Consider the following 7,653-nt stretch of genomic DNA (forward strand, 5'->3'; position numbering starts at 1 on the left):
AAGGTTTATGACTATCCGAATAATGGAAATTCCACTCATTTTGAGTGTTTATCGTAATAAACGACAAAATCCTATATCGTCCCATGTCTAATCTGGAGTATTTATAACCAGAAATAGATCTAAAATATCCATACATTAGATTAAGTATGAACCACAAGCACACAGTCATAAGTGACATCTACTGAATTTGTCCCTGGCCTTGTAACAAACATGGTTTAACTATGACTATTGCAAGTTACAATTCACTATTACACATGTGCACAGCTAACAAGAGAGAACATGCTTTGAGTCACGTACCATGAAGCTACATGAGTTTAAAAACCACAGCCACCACTTGGGTCATAAGATATTAGTCTGCAAGTTTGACTCCTCCACTTCTCTTAACATTTCTCTTAACATTTCTCTCAGTGGCTTAGTATAATTTGTTACAGCAATAACTCGCCCAAATACATCACAGAGATGAGTTTTATTTTTTTATTTTCTCCGCGTTTGAAAAAAGGGAGTTGTGATGCACCGTGGCAGAACCTTTTTGTGAAACCAGCAGAGGTGACATGTTCGTCCTGAAGGGGAAAGGGAGATTTCTCAAGTTGGCTGTAAGCATTTGCCACATTATGACTCTATAATGTATGCTAAGCTGTGTCTTTATGAAGGCGGTATTAATGGGTGGGGTCGGTGTAACTGCCTTAAACAAGGGATTAGCCTGTCGCTGATGAGTCGGGGCTCTGTGATGGGATTATTTACATTGCTCTGGTGGCAGGGCGCAGGTGTCATTAGAAATACAAATCCCCTAATAAATTTCTGAAATGGGGGGAGATTTTGAAGTAAGGGGGGGATTGCAGCGAGCGCAGCCTGGAACAATGCTTGTGTCATCTGCAGCCTTGCAGACATTAATCTGGCTATGTTATGAAGTTGAGAGTTAAAAAGTTTTTTGCTTCACCTCGTCACCAAAGGGTTTCTTGACTGGCTGAAAGAGTGAATTAACAATGTTCTAATCAGAGGAAATAATAGCCTAGGCTTCAGATGCTGTGAATGGCTGAGGCACCTGAGTTACAAACACTCGCCGGGTAAATATAGTAATCCGATCAAAGAACCCCAAGTTTTTTCCTGTTTCCCCTCGTAATTCCTTGCTGTTAGCCAGGCGCTGGTTTAGCATCACTCCCCTTGGTAAACGCATATATTACCATTCCTTTAATCCTGAACAGAGGGGTGAGGGTAGCACATGGAGCCTTTACAGAGAGCACTCATCCTTTTCTCAAGATTAAACATCATTGCATTGCCTAATTATTTCCTGTCTGTCCAGTAATTAGATATAATTGAGCAACCTTTATGAGATAAGCATATTTATGGCTTGCATTATAAACTCATATTACAACAATTAATTAATCCGTTGCCACTGCTCTCAGCTGGTGGTTTCATTACTCTGTATTAACATCACTCTTGAAAACAGATATGTTTTTCATTTGTACATTATTAAAAGAAATAAGAAATACTCAAAAGGAATTAATAACTTTACTTACTTATACTTTACCAATACTTGTTAACATATAGGGCTGTAGTGATATCTTCAAATGTATTGCACGACCAAAGCTATATTCAAAACAAAACAATAACACTCAAGAATATTCAGTTTAGAATTTAGATATAAAAAACAGAAACGCACCTCGAATTAAAATCTTCTATTTTTAAAATAATTAAAGATTAATTGCTAAACCCATCACTATTTACCTTTACACACTATGATTGTTTGTGATTGAATAGTAAATATTTTGATATTATTTAGGCAATAAAATTATCTATTAAAAAAATGGATTCTTAGAATTAAAACACATTTTCCCATAATTAGTTTTTTATTTGTACACATTTGACCAGTTTTAATGTGAGCTACTTACAGCCAGCACGAGATTGCACAGAGAAGGCTTAGGGACAAGATGGTGACTTTCCCTCATGTATTAAACGCAGCAGTTTCATGTTGACATTAAGTGCTCTTAGTTTGCTCTTAAGGAAACCATGGCTTATTAAACTGTGAGTAACTAAATGGTTATGGCATGCAGAAAATCATCAAGGGGAGAAGAAAAGGCTGGATTCAGTGGGAACAAAAATTCCAACAACAACTCAGGGCTGTTGTCTTTCTGCTCGGGGTTATGCGGCATTTCTTCACTGTTCTCAGGCCGAATGGGGCTCATAACTCAGAAAGACACAGTGGGAAAATAAATACACTACGCAGGGGTGAATGGTACCTCATGTACTGTGGAAAATAGGTGGGAAATAAGGGTGTTTGGCAGGTAATTTAGCACTTTGTATACAGTGTCACTTCACTGTGAGAATATCTCACATTTCAGTGTTTCGAGGGGTTTTCCCTCTGCAGCTCATGTTTATTAACTTCAACACCGCAGCTTTGGGACATTTTTGTCATTTGCGCCAGTTGATTTAGATCAAACCCTCACTGATCAGAGCCAACGAAATTTACCCATTAGAGTCCCAATGATCAGACTGTGCAAAAAATCATGTTGACTCAGCTCAAAGATCATTCAGAATTTCATATCCATGTTTCAGAGTACAAATGTAATTTATCCTTTTCGTGGAACATATCAACCAAATTATCCAGTAAAGCTTGTATTAATCAAAGGTCCACTGAGCGCTAACGCAAATGGGGAGTTTAATTAAGCTCTACTGTGATAAGTGGGACAACCTGCTAATTAATCAAAACTGACAGAGGGTCTTATAACGCCCATGCAAATAATGGGTGGTACAAGTTGGCAGGTATTGTTGAATTCTCAATTAATGTAATCCATTTCATGGTTAACTGTGATTAGATTTACCTGGTAAACACCTGCAAGCTGAATAAGGCAATTAAAATAAGATAAAAATTCATTGAAAAAGGTAATTTTGTAAAACCTATCAGGATCATATAATTAGAGATAATAGCAATATTATACATTTCACATCATTAGTAATTACCTCAAAGTAGCTGCAGAGCAATTACCATTAAGTCTAACCAATTTAAAATGAAAATGACAGTGAAATTATTTAGGACCGAGAAATCTACAGTAACGGCACGATACAGCCAAGAGATGTTTACATCTCACCCAAAAACACACACACACACAGAAATGAGAGAGAGAGAGAGAGAGAGAGAGAGAGAGAGAGAGAGAGAGAGAGAGAGAGAGAGAGAGAGAGAGACTCGTGAATCATTTCCAAATCCCTGTGGTCATCAAATCGTCGACTACAGTAACAGAGGAAAATCGTTTTGTGCAGTCAGACTATGAAAGGGATAGTTCCTGTTATTTATGTGAATGAAATCAGACCAGGAAAGAGACACCCAACCACAACTGGAAAATCAGCCTTGCACCAATCTGGTCAATGCGAGCGAGTGTATATCCGGCGGTCACAACACATAAGTTGCTGCTTCACAGCCTTCATTAGCGCAATAGCAGCTGAAGCTTCTTTTTCTGGAAGCTTGTTCTAATTGTGTTTTTCTAATCAGGCACTGTAATTCTCCAGTTTTTAGCTTTGGCTCATTGTCCTAAGTTATTCAGTCTACATTGGGTGTACAGTAGAACATTCTTGCATTAATGGATTAAATTGTGTGAACCCTTGTTCTTTCAGCCCAACATAGTTTTCTAATATATTTGATTTCTTTTTTTCTACAGGTATTAACTGTAATGTGTTTACTCACCTGAGGTAAAATTAGGGGACAACATGAGGAGCAGTTTCATCACAGAGCACCTGAGCACATGATTCAGATTAGTTTTATTTTGAAGCTCATCATAATAGATACAGTTTATGATCAGAGTAATAAAAGGCAAGGAGGCAAAAGAGAACTGAACTGTGATCCTGAGCAGAAGAACTTTACAAAAGCTGCAGAGTGATCAGGATGGGACCGAAATAGTGCACAGAGGGCACCAACACCTCAGTTTGAATGAATTTCATGTGACAACATTTCAACCAAGGTGCTTTTTGTGTTACTGCACCGATTCCAATCACAAGTGCTTCTTCCTGTGTGATGTGATCCTCGTTAACCACAGTGCAGTGTGAAATGTATCTTCTCAGTAGGGTGAATAGGTTCGGTGTGAGGGTCCCTGTGTAAGATCAATTAACAAGTGATGATGCATAGAGGCCCAATTAAACATTAAACAACAATGATGTTGACCTGGTTTAAACCTATGGTGGATACATTTAAAATATGAATCAATAAAAGTACTAGGGGTGTCACGATTCCCCAAATCCACTATTCGATTTGACATGTGATAGTCAAAAAAAAACATAGCTGTTGCTGGACTATCACATTTTGATTTGTAAATCATCACCAGATAATTGGATTAATTCCGTGATATCTGTCTACTGCAAGCCTGGCAGCCTGCAGTTCAGAGAGAGATGGAAAGAGAGGGTGCTAGCATAGAAGTAATCAGTAACCATATAGCTGCAAACATAGCCATGCAGTGTAGATCCAGATCCAAACCAAGTTGCATGCGTTGCTTGTCCTGCTGATTAAAGTGAAGGTGGTCAGGCCTGAAGTCAGTGTCAATTACAACCCACGCTCGCTTATAAAATAAATAAAAAGCTTAAAAAAACGTCAAGGTTAGTACCTCAAAACACTTACAGTATGTACGGTACAGCACTAAATATAAATACACCTCATTATTTTCCCACCATCGGGTCCATCGTACCAAATAAAACCCTAATGAATGTAAAAATCAATCCATCTAGTGAGATAGACAGACAGAAAAGTTGACTTCCCAGTCAAGGACAGAAGGTTATAGACGTCGTCTGTGCGGATGTATAAACATTCCTGTGTTGTGTGCAAACCGTTCAAAAGGCAATTATGCTTTCAAATCTCAAATTTTACGATAATACACCAGATGTTGGTAATGACAGCAGCAGACAGGTGTGTGTTTTGGAAGTGAGCTGTACTTTTGACCACAGTTTGGTGGAGGCGTTCTTCGCTGTGATTACAAAGTACTTTGGCTGATGTCTTATAACTATATCTGCAGGCTTCTTGTGTATCGGTAAATGTGTCAGTCCAGGCAATGTCCATATGTTTGTGGTGAAGGATGTTCAATAAAAAAGAAGAAAAAAAGAACAGCTACTCGTAAGGTAACACTCTGTCTCTGCAATCGTTGGCAGTTACGTATTTGCAGCCATACAGTGTGTGAGGATCTATATCATGAAGGTAAAGGAGACGAGAATTTTTGTTGATGATTGTTTGTGATATGCTTTCAATATAATATGAAGAAAAGTATTAAAATGCATGTGTAAATGACTTATACAGTACATCTGGAGATACTGACCATTTCTAATAAAGAGAGAGGAAGAAGTAAAAACAGATCTGGGACCATGCACTGAAATATTCTAAGCTTGAGATTAGTGTATTGTGTCCAATATAAATAGCAACATGCTACTCCTTTTCTTACTATTTATATACACGATTGTACTTAAAAAAAAATAAAAAAATAAATGGTTAGCATTAAATTGAATCAAGACTGTGGTTATTGTATTACCTTGGATGTGCTTTGTCTCTGTGTTTTGGTTTGGTTTTCTTCCGTGTGCATTCCTGCTATGCCCTCAAAAACAACAAACACATTTTGTTTAATACATCCGTGTTTGTCGGACCTGCCATCCGTGTGCCACAAGTTGCCATTCAAAAGTACTAGCTGAAGTGGTCACCTTTGAGGAGAGGTGTTTGAACTGCATTAGAGAAAAAGGCTACTGCAGTTGCTTTTATAAAAGCTGTTGCCTGTAGTCTCTGCTTTTGATGAGGAAAGGTAACTAAGTGCACATGATGTTTGATAAACTGAAATAGCAGAATGGGTATTTCTTCATAAGTAAAAAGATATTAAGTAGAAGACCCTGAAGTAAACTGAAGTTCAACCTAGCTAGTCTTCAAACAATCCATTCGTCATTGGAGAAAAAAAATAATTAATTCCAAACTAAATCAGCCACAATGCACTGAGTACACTCTATCTTGTAGCCTTAATGAATTATGAATAAACATAAAACGCAATTTGCAGCATTTCAAATTATTTGAATCTAATTATTATATACAAAAATGATGACAACAGACTCAAAGTTGACCAGCACACACCTGCCCATAATCATATGATGCCCATAGGTAGAATGAGCCGTCAAAGCTGCGCATGGGGATGGACCTGCTTATTTCAAATGTAACGATTAGACAAACTTTATTCTAAGATGCCAATTCTAATAGTCACATTCAAAGCCTTTTGTGCCTCCTAATCTCCTCACTCTCAAACCCTGGAGAACTCCACATAAGTGTTGTAAGTGTAAGCTGTATTAGTTGTGTAAGATGAAAGACAATGAAACTTTCTTCCCATCATCTTTTGCATAGTTCAAAGTAAATATACAAGTTGCCATGAACACAACAGAGATCTAAAAATACAGCGGCATAATAAAGCAATGGATAGCTGATGCAGCTGTGATCCACGTCATATTTAATTTACTTCAATTTAAAATGAGTTCTGAGGCAAGAGTGTTTAATGCCTGTTGCTTCAATTCCTCATGTAACTTCCTCGCCTTCTCTGCTCGCACCTCCCATGGGAGAAACTGGAAAGACCCAAGGCGTGAGCACCGCGGTGATCTTCCAGGTGCTCCAAGGCGCTCCCCATGCTGAGGGCAGCTGCAGTACAGCTACAGAGCTACTGGAGATGGGGGAGATCTGAGCTTAATTAACAGATATGAACCCTTTAATTCTCACACACACACACACACACACACACAGACACACAGACACACAGACACAGACACAGAATATTTAGTTTATTATTACTAAAATCGCTTGCATATCTGACAATTTATCACAACAAGGAATTTAACCCTGCTCTGCTATTATATAAGTGTACTGAATATATTTAGTATGCCATATGAAAGCCCTTTTGGCAAATCATGAGACAACAGCCTGTACAGATACCTGTATCAACTATGAATAGATTCACCCAGTGTAATGTCTGGTCCATAACACACTTCGTTGCAGGAGCAGGCACAATATTATTACACTATTCTACTCAGTCTTAAACACTGTAGCCTGCTTTAAGCTTCATTTAGGTATATTTCAAGTGTCTGGATATATCTGCAAACTGTAAGATACATGTGATTCATCAGCTGATTAAATATAATATTTATACACAGATTTTAAACTATACAAATAACCCCATTGGTAACGTTACACATCTTTTAGTGCAAATGCTCAAAACCAAATTTGTATTGTACCATTTTGTTAGCTACTTCTGCATCTGCCACAACATTGATCATTCATAATTTTCTGGCCATCAGTTGCAAACAAATAGACCATAATACAATGATCTGATATCTAAAAGATTTTATAGATTGACTGACAGATATAATATGTGTTCAGTGGGCCCTTTAAGTTTGAGATTACTCACTATGTAGTCGTATATAGACCATTTTAGTAAAGGGAAGATAGGCACAATATCCATCCCCTCCTCTGCTTTTCACTCTTCCTTGATATTGTATCTGTGCAGGCAGTTTCCATAGAAACAAAACTTTAGTATCCAACTACCCTTTACTACCTTGTGGGAAATATCTTTGTCCACTTACCATCTAATTATGTTTGTATGAATACTAAGCTGGATCGTGAATAACTACAAGATGTCAAACATTATTGCAACTTCTCTGAAC

This window comes from Eutrigla gurnardus (genome assembly GCF_963514095.1).
Source record: "Eutrigla gurnardus genome assembly, chromosome: 5".
Taxonomy (NCBI): Eukaryota; Metazoa; Chordata; class Actinopteri; order Perciformes; family Triglidae; genus Eutrigla; species Eutrigla gurnardus.